Below are 22,630 nucleotides of genomic sequence, written 5' to 3' on the forward strand. Positions count from 1 at the left end.
TGTCAAGATCAGGCCAGAGCCCCCTGCCCTTAAGAGTTTCATGCTCTAAAAGAGAAGATAGGATGTGTGGGCCAATATAACCGAAATACAAGACAGAGTCAGATATGCAATATAAAAAAAGTTTTGTGGAAAAACCACCTAGGGTGATCTAATATTAGCTCAGAAATGATATCAAGGAAGGATCGTGAAGTAGGAGCAGAACCTTGAGAGATGGGGAGGGTGTTAATAGGTAGAGATAACGGGGCTATGAATCCAACTTGAGCACCGTGACGCAGACAGACATGGGGGGGGGAGCAGGGTGACCGCTGCCGAATGAGCGTAAGAGCGCTGTGACACTGCAGAACAGGATGCCCGCTGGTTGTAGTTAGAAGACAGGAAAGATATTTTGAGGCCAGATCATGAAGAATTCCCAAGGTCTTATTGAAAGAGTTTGAATTTACATAAGCAGCAGGGGAACTGTTGGAAGTTTCTGATGTGGGTCTGAGATGTTTCGACACCCTCAAAGGTCTTGCAAGCAGACAGACGTAGGGTTAGGAAGCAGGAGGACTTACTTGGTCTGATTTGTGGTTGTTTAATTGTAGAGGCAGATTTGGTTCTTTGGTGTCCGTCTGAAGTAGGAAATTAGGTTGGATAAATAAATAGGGAGAATACAAACTGGGCATTAAAATTTAGGCAAAGGTGTTAAAAATTGATTCGGTTCACTATGTAGAGCCATTGCAAGAAACTGAAGTGAAAAACCGATTTTAAAGGTCAGTTAGGCAGCAGTGTATAGAAGGGATTTTAAAGACTGGTTCGTGAAGAGGTTACTGCATGGTGGGATCATGAGGAGCTGGATGGGGCTAGTTACAGCAGAAACAGAGAGAGGACTGACATGAAATAGAGGAAATGGTGAAAAGAAGGAAGTAGTGAAATTCACAATTAATAAGCATGTTTATGTACAGAGCATTTATTGCACGACAGGGTAACTGACCAGTAGTACCCACTCTTAGAAAATAGGCGTGCTGTATTGGTCAGGCAAGAGCGTTGTTGTGAAACGGCCTGGCTGAAGGACCTTGGCTTGAGCAAGGGGGCCTGGTGGCCTTCAGGATCGCCAAAATGACGAGGGCAGAGAGTGCTCCCCATCAGCGTTCCTGTTTGGTTGGCTGCATCCACAGAAGGGCCCAGGCCAGCGGATCTCCCACCTCCATGCCATGGCACACTGGTAAACTGCAGGCCCTTCAGAAACGGGCTATGATATTTTCAAATCTCATGTAAACTTTTTGCTGCAGGTGGACATTCACATGGCCTGGCAGTGTGTGAAAGAACCTAGCTATACAGGTCATAAGGGAAACGGCTGCTCTCAGGCCAGCGCCGAGGACAAAGCAGAGTTTACTGCTTCACACCTATCCCCCAAGGGTCCAGGAGACCCTTCTGCTCCAGCAACAGCACAGAGCTGAGGACAATCTGGGTCGGATTCAGCCACGGGGATTTTACAGCACCAGCGCCCTGGGATACACATCGACATCCTAGTGCACGCCTCATTATTCTTGACTTTGTTCAATTTGCTTTTGAGTCTTTTAATTCATTCACATTAGCGAATAAAAAAAGCCCAGTCTTTCAACATGCCTTGCAAGCAGCTGGAGAAGACTGGTCCTGCCAGCTCCTTGATGAATGCTACAGCCATCGGCTGCAGTGGGTAAAGGGACAGTGAAAGGAAGATGGCCTTTGGAATGTGAAATCTTAGGTTTGAATCTTTGCTCTGCCACTAGCAGTGAGACCTCAAGCAAGTTATTGAAACTCAGTTTCCTCCATTGCTTTGTGAAACGAAGGTAATAATATTTACCTTTCAGGACTGTTTTGATGACTTGAGGTAAGGACTGAAATAAAGGCACTGTACTCTATGAAAAAGAATATTCATTTCCCATTGCCGGTGTGTGATGATTTTAGTGCTTATTACTTTTCTCTGTGTTAAGCAGCCACATCCCAGGTTTTGTAAAGCATGTGTTTCTCTGAACTATGGACTCCTGGAGTTTGATCTTTAAAGATTAAATAGACTATAGTAATAAGCAAGCATTGGTCACCTGTGAGTTATTTAAAACAGAAAAAAAATTAGTTTGAAGCATTAAATTTGCTGTTAAAATCTATTTAAATACCAGTATATCTTATGTCATATACCGTAATCATATTACACTTTTTTTTTTTTAAAGTACCCGTCACCCTTCCCGCAAAACTAGTAAACAACAACAAAACTTATGACTAAAGCAGTCAAAGGGGATTTTGGTAGAATTTTCTATCAACTTCCACAGAGGAAGACTCATTTTTTACATTTAGAATTAGGAATTAGTTGGGACTAGCATTCTTGAAATAGACGCAATCATGTTGTGGATTGTGGGACTGTGGAATGTATTCAAGTGTAGGTGGTTTTCTTTTTAATTATTGAGTGTTAGTTTTCAACCTGCTTACAAATCTAGCCATTTAAATTTTTACTAGGCAGTAGACTTAAACCTAGCATCGATAATCTGCTCAGGTGCAAGTATAGTTGTGTTCTTTTAATTGAAAACATGTGACTAGCTTTTAATGTTTTTTTTAATTCCTAGAGATCTAAAAAATTTTGGAGATTTTTTTGGTCCAGTTTCAGCTACAAGTAGTTGTGTTGGACTCATCCCCAGCCCCTTTGAATTCCAGTTACTGTTTACTATATATTTGTGCTTTTAGCAAAAGTTGATTTCTATGTCTTAAAATGGCTTCCATCATCACATAGTAACTGCTTTTCATAAATGTTGTTTTTTGAAACCTTAATGAAAGAATTCACGTAACATGAATATAAAAGCAAATCCTGTTGGCCTTAAAGGGACTTTGCAGTCCTATCTTTTTAGCATCTCTATTCGTGTCATGATGTAACTTAAGGTTTATTGTTTAAAACTATAACTTGTTTCTGTGTGTGAAAATGCACTTTTTTTTTGAAAATGCATTCTTCCATACTGCCTTTCCTGGGACTATGACATCTTAATGATTTTGCTAACAATATATTTGACTGCTGCCTTATGGAATATGAGGTTTGTTTTAGAAAATTTAAATGTAGGCATTGAACGATAAAGCTTAAATGAAAATTAAAGCCTAGCTTAAAATGAACTTGGATAAATCCTGAGTTTTGCTTTGGTTGCTCCAGTAATAGCAGTTCAGTGCCAGAAAAAAATGTAGATATAAAAATAACATCAAAGTGTTACGCTTTTGAAAAGTTGACACAAATTAATACATAGCAATAATTTTGGACATATTAGCTTAAAGAAGGATTATCTCAGTTACTTTTAGGCATAAATTTTCTTGGTGAGCTGAAGAGAACTGTAAAAAGGAAAACGTCTCTGTATTTAATTTATACAGTTGTAGTAGTTTTTCAAATTAGTTTTACATTTTTAGTAGCTTTTTATGAGCAAACTAGAATTTTGAATTAGAATTCAAATTCAAATTCAAATTTGAATTCAAATAGAATTTGTAAAAGCTGTAGTAAAAGTTTGAAGATTGAAATGATCTTTTGCAATTACTTATGTGCTGAACTGTATTGTGTTAGGTAAGCTTTTTACCTTAGCGCTCTGGCATTGCATTGGTTGGTAAAAGTTAGATTCTGTTTTGTTTTGTTTTAGTGAGAAAGCTCTCTGTGCAGAGACAATTTATAAGAAATAATAATTTTACTTTTGACCATTATTATAAGAAAAAAATCCAGAAAATAATATGTTAAAACTGTAACACCTTTGCTATAGTTGTAATTTAAACATGGCATTTGCATTTTATAATTAAAAGCTATGCTATTATGAGCAATCTGGGATTAAATAAACCCCTCCTTAGTGTTAGAACATCTTCTCTGTTGACTGTTCTTAAGTAAAAGGGAGTATGAGAGGCTTTAAATCAAACTGACAGTTTTTATTTAGGAGAGGAAATTACTTGAAATTAATAAGAAATGATTAATTTCTTATCTGTTCACTTTGCATAACTGCCTTTTCCAGGTAACTGAAGATAACCAACCCTTAGGTGTTAGAATTGCTTTTATTTTATTTAACCACATCAACTGGTAACTTTTCGTAAGTTATTATATGCCTTCACACCTTCTAAGATTACATAAACATAATTTATCCTTTTCTTGTGACTGCATATGAATTTTTGTTAAGCTGTGTTCAGCTTTTTGGTTCTATACTGTGTGGCTTCAGACTTGTCCAAAGTTTAAAAACTTGTGTCTGATTTTTTTCCATGACTGTAGGTTCTTTCTTTTTGCTATTGGCATTCATAAATCCTTTCACCATATTCCTCTGTTGATGCAAATAAAAAAACAGGAGATGATAATAGTTACTACCATTTTTTGAATGTTTTTAATCTTAATATCCACCCTGTGTCAAAGGTATTATCCCCATCCTATAGAGGAAAAGTTAGGTTTAGAGGAATTAAATAACTTATAAAGGTCAGGAAGCCAGAAAGTGGTAAGATGGAATATGACTCAAGTGAGTTTTTATATATGTGTGAATATGTATACACCTTTGTGAATACTACCCAGGTCAATTCAGTAAATATTTCCAGCACCCCAGGAGGCTCTTGTGTGCCTTCTCTCAACAGTATTCGCCCTACAATGACCACTGTTCTGATCTCCATCCCCACAGATCGAGTCCCCTTTTACTAGTTATACCAGTTCTTGAAATTTGTAAAAGTTGAATCATATAGAGTGTATTCTCTGGTGTCAGGTTTTTCTTCCTCAGCATTACATCTGTGAGGTTCATCCATGTTGTGGCATAGTGTTTATTTCTTCTTTTTCATGACTGTATAGTGTTTCATTGTGTGATTATATTAAAGTGTTGTATTCATCTTGTTGATGGACATCTGGGTCATTTCCATTTTTGATTATTAAGAATAAAGCTGCTATGAGGCATTCTTTTGCATGTTTTTAGTTTTATACATGTTTTATGTTCACTCCTCTTGGGTATATACCCAAGATTGAAATCCTGGGTCTTGGGAATATATATGTCAAGCTGTAGTAGGTACTGCCAATCAGTTTTTCAAGTAATCATACAGGTTTTCACTCCCATCAGCAACGTATGGGGTTTCTGGTTGCTCCCCACCCTCATCATATGGTGGTATTGTTGGTCCTATTAATCTTTTCCCCTTTTAAATTTTATTTATTCTGGTGGTATCTAGTCTGATACCAGTAATGCAAATTAAAAGTTATTTTTAAAATGGAAAAGATGTTTTACATGAAATGTATATTCTTATCTGTATATAAAGATTAGTAGTTGTGTGCCTGGTCTTGAATATTACTGAGGTTCCCCCCACACCAGCCTTGTCTTTATAAGCAAATCTTGATTGCTGTGTAGTCACTGATATTAATAAAGTTTTTCCTATAATAAGTAGGTGAAATATTCTAGAAACCACTTGTTTCATTAAGAGTTTTATGTAAGGGAAATTTTAAAGGAATTTAAGATGGTAAATACCTTTATTGGAGGACTCAAGGTTACAAATGATGTCTACAAAGAAGACTTGTGTGTCACAAACTTACAAATTGTCTTGTAGAATAACTCAGTGAGGACCTTTATAACTAGAAACTCGAGGTCTTTTTTTGATTCAAAATATAGCAATTACATGTAATCTATCAGACTTCATCTAGAACTGTACTCATTGGATGGTTTACATAATAAAGTTATTTTGCTAAGAATTACTTGAATTGACTAGTTCTTGTTTTTCCCAGTTTGTGCAGGTTACACGTGTTTGCCTTTCCTGCATGAGTCTCAGGTACGCGGATTAGTCAGGCGGTCTCATCTGAAACTGATGTATAATAGTGCTAAGTCGTATGACCTGCCATACCTGTTTCACAATGTTTTTGTTTTGCTCAAGTAGATGAAAGGTTTACTTAAGTGTGGCCACATTGGTACAGCATTCCTGGTGATCTTGGTAGGTTAATGACAATCTTTGTCATAGAAATCAGGAAATGTGGGTTGAGCCTACGGGATGCATGTACTTAGTTCATTAAAATGCTGTCTCCCGAAGCACCGGGGATTGTTGGAAGCACTTGGTAGGTAATGCAGCTTTAAACCCCTACCTACCTATCTACCTACCTACCTACCTATCTATCTTATTCTGTTCTTTAAACTCTTTTAATACATCAGTGTTTAGTCATATTATCTACTGTATGATTGCTTTCTCTAGTAAGGTCAAAAATGACTTTGGAAATTCACATGGATTTCTTTCTGTGGTTTAGTGGGTTTGCTTTAGCTGGAGTGTTCTGGTTAGTCGTAAACACAGTCATATTGCCGGATTGTACTGCTGCTCTGTTTAACTGGTTGGCTTTTAACTGAATTAACTTTGTCAGTCAGTGTTGTGATGGATGCCATTATTTTTTTAAATTATTGTTATAATAGAGAATGGGTTGAAGAATTTTACGAATCAATTATCTGTGGAATACAGTCAGGTGAGGCAGTTTGGTAGTTAAGCTTTGAAGTATCTTTTGGGCAATATTTGAATGGCTCTTCTAAGAATTTCAGGGTAAAGATTCATGAGGAGAGGAGACATACTGCAGTCTTGCTTTCTGTTGAGTATTCTTCTACTGTTGGTTTCAGGTATAATATTCAACATGTGAATGAGCGGACGGCAAGGTTGCTGTTCATCTGGAGACGGCTCATGTGCGCTTGTGCTGTAAGAGATGACACAGAGCGGAATGTGTTGCTCTCCTTGAGCAAACTTCAAGGCTGTAATCTTGAAGTAGGAATGGAAAAGTTTGAAGTGAGGCAAGGAAAGCTTAAGCAAAGGCGATGAAGTGGGTTAGTTGCTGGAAAAGAGCTCTCAGGACAGGACTGAGTTATTGATTGTCCTATACAAGAGTGCCGTCTCTAGAGAAACCTAGTAAATGAGTTATTTATTAGAATCACAGTAAGGTAGCTGAGGCCTTTTATTTTTGGAAGGCCATTCCTTCCTTTTGTAAGTCAGTGTTGAGTTTATGGACTACCACCAAAAAGTTTATTTCAAAGTTTAAAACCATTGAAGACTAAATACTTGGTTACCTCTCTTACTCCACCTTTGTGCGTGTGGAAGATCCTGGCTGTTGGGAAAATACCTTACAGCCTCCAGTGTGTTTAGCAGTAAATCTGTATAACAGAGAACGGCACCTGATTAGCTTTTGGGTTTAAAATCTTCACTATTAGATCACAAAGGCTATGACCAACAATCTTTATGATTCATCGTATGTAAGTAACATAAGAAATGAAAAACTTAATGCCAGTTTTCCTCACCTGAACCTTCCATGTTACAGATGACTTTAGTTCTCTTTATGATCCTAGGATCACAACACTTGAACTCTCCCCCACCCACTTCTCTGTAGTGGAAGGTCAGTCTTCCATGACTTTATTTGTATTTTTATTGCCATCACTATTTTGAACAAGTAGCAGTAAAATGCCTTTATCTTTTCGCATGTATGTGGGAAAACTTAGGTAATAGGGATAAAAGCATGTGTACTTTATACACATACAGACACAGGTTGACATGTACGTATCCGGTAGTAACTTGATTACTAAGGTTCTCTGTGTATTTTACATGCATGATATGCACAGGCTCACAGTTTGTGTTGTAAGTACTAGGCTTCTTGGAAGTGGTACTGTGCTCAGCCATGCCGTGGGCGTTAGGAAGGGTTTTGAAAAGTATTAAGAACAGTGGGAGTTTCTGAGGAAATCTGCAAAATCTTAATCCAGTGTTTTTGGCTTGTCTCGCTAGTTATGGGGGAGTAAAGACTAGTCCAGGCTGGTTTTCTGGTGGCTCCATTTGAGCTGTCTGCCACTGGGGTGTAGGCGTGTCCTGGGGAGAGCAGTCTGCTGCTAAGGATGCTGGTGGTAATGGCCGCCATTTAGGAGATGATGAAGTGGAGGTGACTAAGCTCTGGCCAGAAAGACCAGACCAAGTTACTGGGCCCCCCATGTCGAAGATCCTAGGAGAAATCCAAGTCTCATTTTAGCCTCTATGAAAAATAGTATATTCTTAAATAAAAAATACAAGCAAAAACTGCAGTAAGATGTTGTTTCTTACCTATCAATTTAGTAAAGTGAAGGAATGAATGAAAGAGAGTCTGCCCTTTGTTAATGAGTTTGTGATTAAAGAGCATTTTCATGAACTACTAGTTTGTGGTATGAATTGGTATTTTCTGAAAATCACTGGCTTCATATATCAGGAGCTTTACCATCAGTCATATCTTTTGACATAGGAATGCCACTCCTGATACTCTTGTCTTAAGGAAATAGCTGTGTATCCAGATGAAATTTATGTGCAGAGATTCCCATCATACAGTTTCTAAACAGGGAAACAATGGAAACAGTGCTGTTAAACGGGGAAGAAATGGTTAAGTAAATGATGTTATAACAATTACAGTAAGGGAAAAACAGCAGAGTGGGAAATTGTTATATAGAGTTATATTTAATCATGTGTAAAGATACAGATAAAAAACACGTGAAAGAGATAAACTAAATGAAAATATTAGCTAAACTTTTAAACTAGTAACAAAAGGTACTTCAGCAGTATGTGGGGCGGTAGTGAACTTAATTTCTCTCGGTTTTCTACTGCTCTCTGTTTTCCAGAATGAACATTTGTTTATTATCTTAGAGAGGAAAATCTAAAAAGAACAGAGTGAATAGTAGCTTCATTCAAGGGAGACAGGTAGAACAGACATGATTTGAAAGAGCTGCTCCGGATATGAGGTTAAGTTTGGAAACAGGACCTATTCTCACATCTCTAACAAGTTCCAGGGATAGCAGAATCTTCTTGGGTTGAGTAAGAAAAGGTTTTAATTTTCTTATAGAGATTGTTGATCTGTAAGGTACATCTCTTAAGGGTAAGGATAATGTTAATACCCTCTAGCACCTGGTGCTTGATAAGTTCATAGGGAATAAGCGAATGAAAGTTTGCACTAGATTTTGGATGCAGATTGACAAAATAGACCTCAGCATATCCTTTTGAAGTTAGGTAACATACATATTGATAAGATGGAGAAGACACAGAAATGTGAAGTGCAGTAATCACTAGCTTACTTGATCGGTTTTGTCCAAAGAATATGTATCTTCGGCATATGCATGTCAATCTTGAAAAAGTGGAGTACTTTATTTTTTAAGACAGATTCGGAGAGGGGGAGAAAAAAGAGTTGCAGAGCTGAGTAGGGTGGTGTTTAGGACCAGTCATAGACCCTCACTGTGAGGGTCTAGGCCTGGGAAGTGGGACCCTGAACTGCTCATGGAAAGTTGCTCGTCCGCACTGAAGATCAGGATTGTCCTGGGAACACCATTAACTTGCCATGTAATATTTGAACCTTTGTGTGTACATACCCATTTTATTCTTTATAATTTTGCCCTTTTTGGGGTTTGTTTTGAAGTGTTTTCCCTAGAAAATCTGAACGTTCCACTCACAGACTCACACAGAATGACAGAAAGATACCTTGGTAGGCAATATTGAGTTAGGCAATATTATAACCATATAATCAGCAGTTTGATTTACCCATAGTTTTACAGAAACTTGGTCCTGGTAATAAATTTAAGTTTCTCTAGGCAAAGATTTTTCTCCCTAGGTTGAATAATGAGCAAAGGAATGAATGTATCAAATACTCATTTTTAAATTTTATTAAATTTCCAGATCAGGTTATCACTCTCATCAGTAATGTTTTCAAAGTTGGCTAATTTTATTCTTTTTCTACCCCAGATGATTTTGCTTTTCATTGTGGTAATTACTTAGGTTTTATCTTACTTTGATAAGCTTTCTTACTGTTGCTGCATTCAGTGTCCAAATTGCAATTTTATATTTATAACCGCTTCTCATCTATTAGTCATCCATTATATTCTCTCCTGTTTTTAAAAACATAACAAAGCTGACCAACTCAAAGAAGCTTTTCTCATTAACATCAGTTATCCACCAGTCACTCTGTATAACCATCTTTAGCCAGTTGTTCAGTATAATAGTGTATTTTCCTATATTTTTCGTTAATTTCTCTTTTGTTTGTTTCCTATAGATGGTAAACTCTTTGAGGGCAGGGATTATGTTAATCACTGATGTGTGTGCCAAGTTGGCAGCACACAACTGTATACACAGTGGACTCAATAAATACTCACTGACTAGCTGTTGAAAAATTTGATGCAGCCTCCCAGAGTGTTTAGCATAGTGTGAGTAGTTTATGTATTAGTTAAATCTGACTCAGTATTTGGCAGTCGTAGGGTTTCATGTAATGATGGGATACCAGCTTGCCTCTCACTAACGTCAAGAAAGTACCTAATAAAAGAGCCTTATGACACAGCCTGATGACGGGGATGTTATCTGCACTTGTGGAACCTAGAAGTTCAAGTCTAAAAACATCTTTAAAACAAATTCTTTGAAATATTTCTGAGGGTCCTGAACACTTCACTTTTTGTGGCTATTATTAGGAATTAGTTGGTTAGTCTCTGCAATTTCAGTAATGATTATAGTAATTACTATAATTATCCAGCGCCTACTGTGGACCAAACGCTTCCATATGTGCGTTACATGTGTTTTCTTAAACTCTTAAAAATGCAGGATGGTGTATATTATTCCCATTTTACAGATGAAGAAACTAAGGCAAAGAGAGGTTAATTAACTTAGGATCATACATACAATAAATGGCAGAAGTCAGTATTTGAACTATGATCTGTTGGTTTCCAAAACTTACACAAATTTTACTATGGTTTAATATCTCTCAGTCATGATATCCTCAGAAGATACTAGAGGAAAAACTTTATTTAAATTCAAATATTGGATCTAACATTTTGAATAATACCCGTAAGTGCTCTTATTGCTCTGACAGTATTGTTTATTATCACACAGTAATTGGTATCTTGCTTATGGAAATAAACAGTTTTTTGTATTTGGAATGAATATTGCTTTCTAAGTGAAAAGGAAACTCATAACATTATCTAGTCCATTTGTATTATAATCACTACTGTTTATCTTAAGTATCACTGAATCTTTATAATAGGCATCAACTCATATTAATAGTCTTGACTAAGATCTAGAGACGTGACTTTGTTGAAAGAAGCAGATGTCAGTAAGAACAAAACTGGTATCAGTGTACGTGTATTTAATGGAAAACGTGACCGTTTTCTTAGGACTATATTTAGGTGATGTGATGAAATGAAGTTACTGGCAATTTGTGGATAGATTTATTCACTTGTTCATTTTATCCTCTTCTCAAAGCTGTATTTTTTAACTTAGAGGAAAACATTATTTAAGAAGCTTATTTACAGAATATATTCTAGCTTGAAAAAACAGAAAAGTATTCCTGGTAACAATAGAAAATGTCAAGCCTCATAGGAAAGAATGCTGTTTTACTTCCTGTTTGGTGAAGGACAGCAGTGTGGCACAGCCAGCTCTTAGGTGTCCACTCCAGATCTCTTGGATGAGTAATTTCTTGAATATTCTGAAAACAAAACCAGAGTGCTGCTTTAGAGAGTTCTGTGGCAGCTGAGATAAAGCGTTTGGGAGTTGTGTAGGAAGATGTCGGTCTTCTTGGAGCTGGTCAAGGTAGTTTCATAGGGGACACTCCCAGGGCTTGGTGAAAATGTGGTCCCTTTAAAACAGCTCATTAAACAGCCCTTGAGCTTGTAAACCAGGTTCAGTCTCCAAATCCTGTAAGTCCTTCTTTTCAACCACATGGTGCTTTGACTTCCAGAGGAAGCTGGACCTTCAGTCGTCAAACCAGCCTAGTTTACCCAGCGTAGATTTTGCCCCAAGCATACCTCTGGAGGATCTTTGAAGCATTCCCCCATATTATGCATCACATGGGTGACTCTCTCTAGAAAGCATTTTTTCAATACTTCGGACAGTTCATTATTAACTAAAGAGGCCCACATTCAAAGGAATGTTTCTTTCGGATTTTTCTGTGTAAGTTATAATCATCTGTTTAACTGGGTTTCTGGCTCCCATCATACTAGACCCCAGCAGGGCAGTGTTTCATCAGAATCAGATGAGGGCTCTGTTCAGTCCTGAGACCTACTGATTTTTCTTACTATCTTGGTTCCTATCTGGAATGCTTTCAAGACCGCCAGCTGTGTGGCCTGTTTGAAAGCACGAGGCTTGTGGCAGGAATGTGGGTTTTACCCTGTTAGTGTTGCAAAATCACTTCTTGTGTACAATCTTGCTTTTCTCGTGCCTCCTATAGTCTGGTTTTAGATTATTTTTCTTGTGGTTTTGGTTTGTGAGTGTGAACTCATGGCTTTCATTTCCTTTATTCCTTTCCCTTCCTTCACATAGACAGTGAAGAAGGGAATAATTAGGAGATATTTTTGTATTTGTTTACATTGTCAAGCTGCATCGGCAGCTTCCCCTTTGTCTTACAAAAAATAAACTCAGGATACTGAAAATATTTGAAATCATTAATTTTAACTTACACTCTCAGCAATTCTTTCACTATTTTGGTTTAAATATGGTTATAATTTAGAAGGTGTGGACATTAAAGAATTTACCCACAAATGGCACCATCCTTACACAACTACTTTTAGTGTTTTACTGTATTTTAAGTCTCTAAGAAGTTATTCTATTTGTTTTGTTTTTTAAGTGCTTTTGCTGGGAATGAAATTCATAGATTGGAATTTGACCTCATTTTCTCAACCCTTTCTTTTCCTTGGCGGTGTTGAATGCCCAAAGAAATAGCCAACATAAAAGTGGGAAAAAAATACCAGGTGGAAGGACTTTCGTATTATCAACAAGCTAGATGATCAGTGCTTTATAGCCAGTATTAAATAATCTGATTTCTGTAAGATATGTAATCAAGAAGTGAGGCACCAGGCCCTGTCTTCTTTAGCACTCCACTGCTTTTCTCCCCTGCAGTCTCTTACTGAACTTGTTGGACACTGGGGGCATTCAGTTGGACGGAAAGGCTCCAACAACTAGGAGTGAGTAGCGTCAGTCCACAGGGTTTATCATCTCTGCCCTCCTCTTAGGTAAGAGGGCTGTTGACTTGAAGAAGGAAACGTCCTCTGGAGAGCACTGATTACAGACCAGAGCCGCGTTTTTGTCCTCGGCCTGAGGAGGCACACCCATGGGAAACGGCTGCTCCTCAAAGTTAGAAGGCAGCTGTGGCGGACAGTGGTCTTCCTCACACCTGTAACGCTACAATTCCAGTGTTTTCAAAAAAGAAGCTCAACGAGTGATGAAAAATAGGTTCAGATGTCGATCTTTTCCATTAGACTTACTTTTTTAAAATTATATTTTACATTTAGGAAATAAAGGTTGCTTGGTTCCATATTTAAAGAGCATTTCAGGACCCTCACTTGCTAGTGTTTTCCTTGAGATGAACTGAAGGCGAGTAAATGCTTCTGCGTTTTTGTTCCAGTTGGCGCCCTGCAGAGTGCAGGCTGACTTAGTTCTTTCTCTCACAGGCTTGTTAGGCCATGGAGTTTGGGTACTTTCATCTTTTTAATGTGGCCTTCCAAAAAATGCTGTTTATTATTATTTCTGAAGTGGGTTTAGATGTGTGTTAATCCTTAACCTAGCACTTGAAGGCTAAAGTCATTTGCACAAAGGTGACTTTTATTTACTCCATAGCCAAAAATAGGATAACTGTAGGTTGCTGAACATACTATATACTGTGATGCCTTTCTGTGTCTTTTTGTGGTATTCTGTGCTTTATTTTAAAACATGACTTGTTCATGTATTTGTGGACAAGGAAGTGGCTTTTGAAGTTTACCCCGTATCTGAGAACTGTTTATGGCCTGCTGAACAGAATTACTTTCTAAATTCTTAAAATGGATATAAGAGAGGGGGGAGTAGAGAAACCTGTGTCTCTTTAAGGACTAAGGAGAACTGAAATATCTAAAATCTTCTAGGCAACATTGACGGCTTCTATTTCTAAAAATAGTTTTTCCATGTACCTTTAAAAACAGATACATAACGTATTCTGCTATAATTTCTTTCATTTTTAAACCGAAATTTGATTTGTGAATTACGTAAGCATTACGTTTCGTACACGTGAGGGGAAGGATGAGGTTTGAGACTAGAACCCATAATCTCTTATTTTCTCAAAATAGCTCTTTTCACTGTCCCATGTCACACTATTACCAGTGACAAGTCATACCTCTTTGCTTGGAGTGGTAAGTTATACCACTTTTAAAATACCATTACTAAAAACAGCTCAAGTTTCTAAGCTGCCTTACATTTTCAGAAGCATTTGAAAGTATTTTTGGACTTGCTAAACACTATTAGATGGAAGTAAAAAAAGATGTGCTTGGTTAATTTGTATTAGGGAACTCATAGTTATCTGGAGGAAGGGTTAAAAGAGCCTGATCCCTTTGGGAATTAAATAAAATCAGCTAGTGTTATAAAATCATGAGCATAAGATAAATTGAGATGAGCTAATTAACTTTTGCCTCAGAGTTTACTGTTTTATAAATAGGGCAAAACCTATGCTTAGAGTTACTTCCATGTTGCTGGTAGGTTAACTGGGCTTAATGGGAAGGTAATTTGGCTCATCCTTACCCATAATTGCTCGCTCTCTATTTTTGGCACAAATCCCTATAATAGTTCAACATTGATTCAAATGTTATTTCTCTGATGAACACCCCCCAACCCCCATTATCTGTCTTTGCGAATACACTTCCATCTGAAGTGCGGTCTCCTCTCATATTCCTTAGTATCAGTTCCGGGTGTTTGATTTAGTGTGACAGTTGGAGGAAACCTGTTAATATGATGTTATTTGTGTCACTGAGAGTGTATTTTAAGATTATGAGAAGATTTTTTGGCATAGTTCTCTATTCGGAGTTGTTCTTGATTCTAAATATAATATTAGACTAGCAACTTTTCAGGAAAAATAAAAAGAAACACTGCCACTGTAACAAGTTTTAAGATACTTCATTTTTTTCCCAGAAAATAAGTGTGCTTGGGAAGTAAGGAAAGGCTGTAGTAATTTTGTGTTTTATTTAGCAAATGGATATGTTTCTTAAATTTACAGAAGTATTTTCCAGGAGGGGTTCATCGGAACAAACGTGCGTTAGAATGTCAGTTGCTGTTTTTTCAAAAATGTGAAATGTATATTGATCAACAACTTTGTAAAATGCCAGATAAGCTAAAAAGCTTCTGTGTGTTGTTAAATCTACAAATATTCCAAAACTTGTTTTATTACAGACACCCTTTTGTCAAGGAATATACATCAATTTATGAGACCGATATGTGGTGATATTTTTATTACATGTTTAAGCTACTGGGATTTTCTTATTCCAGGAACCCTGAAAATATTTTGAAACATAAAGGCCTAAAATTGTATCATCTTAGGGAATTTAAGATGTGACATTGTGATTTAAAGAAGCAGTGTAGCCATTTAAAAATAACACCATGTTATTTTTTCCCTCTTTACTAGTATATAATTTATTTTTTCATTCTCATGGATTTAAAAGTGGCTTTTCTGGAAATTTGAGCACTGAGCCAGAGGCCAGTCGATCTGATTTCTAGTCTTTTTCGGCTGAATGACTTTAATCAAATCACATAAACTCACTGAGGCTCCCTCTTGACATTTGCTTAAGGCACGTAATAATTACAGACTCAGTCTGTATTTCCTCCCAGAATCATCGTAAAGATAAAATAAGAGGAAAAGAATCTATCTGTAGATTATCTGTAAGATTAGGGAAATAATTGTGCCTCAGCAAGTGGAAGATGCAAGTGTTTTAAAGCTTTATTTATTTGGACTAATGGCTCTATATTTGAGGTGGGTAGACTTTTTTAGAGTTGAAGCAGATAATTGTGCCACTCTCTCTTTTTGTCATTGAGGAAACTGAGACCTAGAGATAAGTGACTGGCCTTGGGTCTTAACCGGAGACCAGACGGCCAGGTCCCCTGACCCGCGCTCCAACGCTGTGCTGGCCTCAGACCAGTCTGGAAGCGGGGACAACCAGCTACCTGTTGTCAGATACTCTTGTATATCTTCCTCCCAGATTGCTTTCTATAATGCAATGTTAGTATTATCATTTTTAAGTTCCTAATTATGTTATTGTTCAGGACTCTGTTTTGACTTTTATAGTATATTTTAGATAAAATATTGATGAGTTACTTTTTAGTAATGAGAATTTTTTTTCTTCTGTGTCATGTTTTAAAAAAATTCTGACAAATTACCATGTAATGTGCTAAAACTGAAATTATGAGAGCAAAGATAAACCAAGGCCGTTTATAATTTGGGTTCCTGTTTTATTGCTACTGATCTTTATTTACTGTTTTGGCATTTAGAGCATGGAGAATTTGTTAACTCCCTCCCCCCCAATGTTTTGGAGAAAAAGAATGAGAAGATATATTTCTCGATGACCGCTTTTGAAAATGTTATCCTTTTTTCTTTGCCTCAGGTACTTACTAAGACAGAAAATAGCACTGCTTATTTTTATTGGCCACACTTGAAAAATGAGTAAGAAATAAACGTGTTATCAGTCAACACACATTTGCCGAGTACTTTGTGCAGAGGCCTTGTACTAGGTGCTGGTGATTTTGAGACATACTGTGTGGTCTCTTGCCCAAGAGGCCATGAGCATACTTATTTACCATTTTATTCTTTTACAGTGTGAGATCAAACGTTTTCCTGTATTTAAAAATGCCTGAGAGAAAAATTTTCTCTATTTGTGTTCTTTTTGACTTCATGTGAAATTTGAATAGAGAAACACTGCAAATAGGAAAAGTGTGAATAATTTTAGAATCCGGAGAATAATATTATGAAAGGTTAAATTGTCTATGCTTTAATAAAAGAGGCAGTTAAAATTATTTTAGTCACTGGAATATAGTAAGTCTGTTTGTTTAAACTGTCACACACCTAGACAGAAATAAATCTTGTTAAAACAGCAGCTCGCTGCTGACCTTACTTGCTTGGCCCGTTCTGGGTGCCCAGACCTTGACTGCACTAAAGCAGCAAAGGTCTGCTCGGCCTATTTGTAATCATATCTTTAAAAGTTTCTTTAACCTGATACTTTATGAAGAAAAAATAAAAAGGATTAGTTACGCATGCCTTGAATTTATAGTCTAAAGTGAGAACCCCAGCATTCGATTGTGCTACAGTTAAGCATGTTTAGATACTACAAATGACCTTTTGTGGGGTTTGGATTCCATCTTCACTTCCTTCTCACAGAGGAACTCAAATCTTGGGTCACTTTATGAGATCCGTCTGCATTTTGATTTGATCTGAATTGTTCATTCTGTTATTTTTTGTGCAGAACAATAAAAAATAACACAGGGAGACACTAGATACATAATACTTTCTAAGCTCCTTGAAGTCTGGGCTTTTTTTTTTTTTTCCAATCATCTCCAGAGCCTGTGTATATCCTTGTTTACAGATCCTGGTATTATAAATATTTACTGGATAAGTGAGTGAATAGATTTATATTTATCTTTATGCATCATAATCCTCTTTTGTGTCTGATGTCGTTCTGATTTACAGCTAGTCTGCCTGAGACATTTTAATTTTTGCTTTAAAGTCCTTATTAGTATTTATTAAAAAGGGATTAGTTTTTATTCTGGTTATCTGTTACTTAAAACGATAATTTATTATTTTCTCATCATTCTGTGGATTAGGAATTTGGACAGGGCATGGCAGGGATGGCTTGTGTCTGCTCTGCGACGTCTGGAGTCTCAGCTGGGATGATGAGAAACTGTTATGGGCTAGCACAGCATGGAGCTGGCTGGGCATCTCTTTTTTATATGGCCTCTTCACATGGTGAGGTTTGGTTTACTTACAGTACAGTGGCTTCCAGATTGTAAGACAAAGGGTTTCAGGCTGGAGATTCAAGGCTCCAAAGCCCCAGAATATCACTTCTGCCACCTTTCGGTCCAGTCAATCATTAAAGCCACTCCAGTTTCAAGGGAAGGGCAGTTAAACTTCATTTTTCAGTGGGAGGAGTATCAAAGAGTTCATTGCCATCATTAGTCTTCCACAGCTCTGTTCTTTATGTATTATTGTCATCATTATGATTATCCTCTTTAGGCTGTGGTTTATTCTAGGATGGTCAGCAAAATGTCTACTTCTCAGTGCTGAGGTGACTGCCTAGAGGGAGGGAGGGAGAGAGAGATGGGAAAAGAGAGAGAGAGAGAGGGAGAACGTATAAAACAAAATCAGATTTACTAACTAAATATAAATAAAACTACCAAATCAATGAGATTTAACTTATCAGCACCATGCAGTGTTGTGTGGCTGTGACAGACATGCTATTTACAACTGCGGGGCTCAGGTTCCATCGAGTTCAGCATATACTACAATTAGTGGTGTGGCGATGCCTCTCATCTCCCCCATTTTTTTTCTTTCCTTGAATTTATTGAAAACTTTGCTCCTTAAGATTTGATATCAAAGATAGTAAAATAATACTAGTCCCTAATCCAATCATAAACACAAATCCAAGGACTGAAATTAAATGGCAGGAGGCAATCAGCTATATGTGTAATTGGTGATATCCCTGTGTTAAATAATTTTAGATTGTCATCGGAGTGAAAATACGATATTAGAAAATTTTATGGGCATTTCCTGGACATTTATATACATTCTTGGTCTTGAGAAAAAATTCAGCTCCAATAGGTTGTTTTCCTAGCTGTCTCCCCACTTAGGGTTTAGACTTGTTTTATTTTTTTTTTTTAATGCAATTCCTCATGTCAGATTAAGTCCCCATTTTGTCACAGCCTTTAAATTTTTGCCTTCACCTCTGTCTTGACCCTACAGTATTGTAGCACTTCTTCCATTTTCTTTGCTTAGAGAAGCACAACAAGCCAGTAACTGAATAATCTTGTTAGTGAAACATTTTAGGGCAATTTGTTGGGTTGTATTGGGTGAATTCATTGGGTGAATTGATGCTTGGGGCTGTTTTTGTAGTAGCTGGTTGTTAGAAAGCATCTTCTTGATACCAGCTCTTTTCTTCTGGGGAGAATAAGGAGGTGGGTGGGCTAGAGGGTGTGGAGGAGTGGAGCCTGGCAGGAGGAGCAGGGGTAGAGACAGCAGGGCTAGGGTGGAAGTCTTGATTCAGAAAGACCTCGATTCCACATGTGGTTCTTCCTCTTGCTTTTCCTCGAGGAAATCACTTAACTTCTCTGACTTGCACTTTCCTTATCTGCGAAATAGAATTGATAGGTGCCTGTTTATGGAAAATATTAAAAGCAATGCTCGTGAAATCTGTATCAGAGTAACTGACACCTGATACACAACAACACAAGGTGGCTCTCCTTGTTGTTCTGTATGTTTTGCACTTAGACCAATCATTTGCAGATCTTCCAAGTTCTGTTTGTGTTTTGTGTGGTTAGGTATTTTAACCTTAAATTCTAGATTCACAACTAAGTTACAAGCCTCTCATACCTTTCAGTGTGCTTGGTGCCCTTCTGTGGTGGGAAAGTAGACACGCATTTGATGATGATTTCTGTAGCAGACAGTTAAGACATGATGGCAAGGCCAGCTTTTCTAGGATAATATTTGTTTCTGGGTTCACAGAAACTCCATTGGTGAGCGGCAGTCCTGTCGTTGTCAGGAGAGGTACTGATCTCTTTGAGCCTCAGTCTTCCATCTTGGAAAACTGAGTAGTTATGATAGATTATTTCCAGGATTCTTCCAGACCTAAATTTTGATGCAAAATGGTGTTTTTGCCACAGGATCCAGTTTTCTCCATTGTTCCTCCATGTTTTTGTCAAAACCTAGACACAGTAAAATGAAAAATTGCATTTTAAGTTTTTTAACAAAATGGGAAACTGTAGGTTCACGCAATGAATCCAGTTTATGATGAAGTATCTTTTTTGGTAATAATTCTTCTGAGTCACAGTTGGACCCATGATTTGCCTCAGTGAAGTCACATAGAGAGAGAGAGCGCGTGCGCAAATTGGGCTAGGTAGGTACTAACGAAACTCCAAGGTGAAGCTCTCCGTTTTCCGCTTAGTAAGTTGCAGTGATTTTCTCCTAGTAGTCCAGGGCTCATTTTTGGAATACCATATTCTTTGTGGAACTCTATAAAATATTGCTACACTTAATTATATCACATAAAATTGTAATTTTACCCAAAGGGGAAGAAAACTTATCTGTGATATAAAACTACAACTGTGAACAAACATTATCCACACATGTGAGCCGTTTTCAGCTTGGAAGAAAAACACCATTGTTTCGGTGCTTGCTCTATTTTTTTGTTTTCAGCGGATCAGAGCTGCCTAGCCAGCAGTCAGAGTGGTAGGAACGTGGGCCTGGAGTCAGGTGGACGAGGGTTTAATATCTTTGACTTTAGACAAGTTGTGTTACCTCTTCTTGGCTATACAGTGGGTATTTTGTAATATCTTCCTTTTTAAGAAGACGTTCTCCTACCTTCTTTCATATTGAGTGTAGGCTTTCTTTCTTTCTTTTCTTTCCTTCAAATTTAAAGAATGTACCCTGTATTATGTTGAGATGGTGACTATCTTAGTGTGGTTATACCCAGTTGAAAGCTGCGGCCTGGCCTCCCTGTAGGGGGTGAGAATTGGCAGGCCCAGTCATTTGGGGAAGAGGCTGGTCCTCAGGGAGGAAAGAGAAACTCAGAAGGGGAGCTTTGGTGGACAGAAGGTCTGTGCCAGTCCTTGTGATACTAGTTTTGAGGGTACTGCTAGGTATCGGGGCTTACAGACTACCCCATCCTATGTCGACAGATCATATAGTTTTAATGTTACTTTTGATTCACCTCCTTTTGTTACCCAGAGTCTTGAGGTAATTATACAGGCTTGTCTGCCTTGTACTCGGGGATATGAGGAGAGGCTTCTAGGCTCATTTTCTATCAGCTAGAGTAGTCACTACAGCATTAATTAGGGTCGGTTTCAGAGAGGAGTTCACAGCCTTATTCTTTCTCCCTAAGTAGATTTTTTCTCTCAGTTGTTAACATTTGCAGGGTATATATTTTATTTTATTGAGAAAGGTAGACATTTCCTCTCAATGGTTTATTATAAGAAATAAATTGATAATTTACGGAAATCCTCTACTATTCTAGTATATACAGTAAACCTGTTTTCATTTCAAGGAGAATAAATGGGAACATTAAGGGCAAAATTATTTACATTACTGGGACCAAAAGCAGTTAAAATTCTACTCCTAGTTTTTTGGGGGTCTGCCTTTAATTTCTGATTGGTTGTCCGGTTGGCATGTTCTAGTCTTGGTAGGGGTCATCCCTGAGTCTTTTGTTTCTGTTTAAGAAAGATTAAGTTCTGCTCAATAACTTACTGTTTCTTTGCTCTCCTCTAATTCTATTAAAGACTATTATTGTATGAATTTGGGGGCTGAGCACCCTAATTAAAGCTCCAGGACTTTTGTAGGAGCGTTATTTAAAAATCTTTAGTCCAACAGCAGATTGTCTTCTTAGTCAAAGGTGGATAAAACCTTACCCTTGCCCTCCAGAAGCTCCCAGTCTACAGAAGAAGATAAAGTTGAGATAAGGTAATCATGATGGTGATCATTTGCATGTGCTGTCTTCAGATCCTTATTTTGTATTCATTTGTCAACACCTTAACTTTTCTCCAGTCGATGAAACTCTTCTGAGGAAGGTTATGAGCAATTTCTGCTTGCCAAATCAAGTAGAAACTGTGTAATTTTCACTACTGAGCATTGAATGGTGTCTCCCCTCTCCATGGAACTCTCCATCTCAGATTCTATAGTACTTGTCTTTGCTTGTCTTCTTCCTGCCTCTTAGGTAATTTCTTCTCATTCTCTTTGGCTAGTTCCTTTTCTACATAATTTTTTAAAGTAGGAGTTCCTTTGGGTTTAATTCCAGCTCCCAGCTCTCTGTTATCTCTTCTCCCTAAGATATCTTAACCAGTTCTATGGATTTAAATACTATTTTCAGGTTAGTGACTCCAAATTTAGTATCTTTACTCCTCTCTCAAATTTGAGCCATGTACATTCAACTACGTATGAGATTAATTTTTCTTCTAGGTCTGTCTCTGTGCAAGAATATTACTCTTTGGCAGTTACTGTTTTATGATAGTTGCATATAGTGTTTGTCTTCCTCTGTCTGACTTATTTTACCAAGTCCATCTATACCCTCCAAGTACATCTGTGTTGCTGCAAATGGCAAAATTGCATTCTTTCTTATGACTGAGTAGTATTCCATTGTATATATACACTACATTTTTATCCAGTCATCTGTTGGTGGACACTTAAGTTGTTTCCATATCTTGGCAGTTTTAAGTAATGCTGCTTGAACACTGGTGCAACGAGCTCATAGCTCTTTTAATTTGTGTTTTTGGGCCCCCCCCCCCAGATATATACTCAACAGTGGAATTGCTGGGTCATATGGTAGTTCTATTTTTAGTTTTTTTGGAGGAACTTTTATACTGTTTTGCAGTTTACATTCCCAGCAACAGTGTACAAGGGTTCCCTTTTCTTCTCATCTTTGCCAACATTTATTTGTGGTCTTTTTGATGATAGAAATTCTGACAGGTGTGAGGTGACACCTCATTGTGGTTTTGATTTGCAGTTCTCTGATGGTTAGTGATGTTGAGCATCTTTTTATGTACCTGTTGGCCATCTGTATGTCTTTGGAAAAATGTCTGTTTAGGTCCTCTGCCCATTTTTTAATCGGCTTTAATCTCCTCTTATTTAACTTATGATTAATTGTACTTTTTGAAGCATTTTATTAATTTGAATTAAAATAACAAAAGGACACCTTAAGATTGACTTTCAATTAAATTTAAG

At 37.4% G+C, this 22,630-nt stretch overlaps 1 protein-coding gene across 18 annotated transcripts in view; it reads left to right on the forward strand.

Annotated features, from left to right (window-relative positions):
* NCOA2 (nuclear receptor coactivator 2) overlaps window positions 1-22,630 on the forward strand; it is a 234,538-nt gene that overhangs the window by 55,171 nt on the left and 156,737 nt on the right. For 2 of the 18 annotated variants that reach the window (XM_072951830.1, XM_072951829.1), the window contains exon 1: window positions 5,919-6,028. The exons of 12 other annotated variants lie outside the window; for them this stretch is intronic. The gene's annotated coding sequence lies outside the window, so the exon portion shown is untranslated. Of the gene's footprint in view, window positions 1-5,918; window positions 6,033-6,572; window positions 6,649-6,682; window positions 7,197-22,630 lie in introns of those variants that run through there. 4 more of the 18 variants (XM_072951823.1, XM_072951820.1, XM_072951822.1 and 1 more) reach the window with 4 other exon arrangements.

This window comes from Vicugna pacos, chromosome 29 (genome assembly GCF_048564905.1).
Source record: "Vicugna pacos chromosome 29, VicPac4, whole genome shotgun sequence".
Taxonomy (NCBI): domain Eukaryota; kingdom Metazoa; phylum Chordata; class Mammalia; order Artiodactyla; family Camelidae; genus Vicugna; species Vicugna pacos.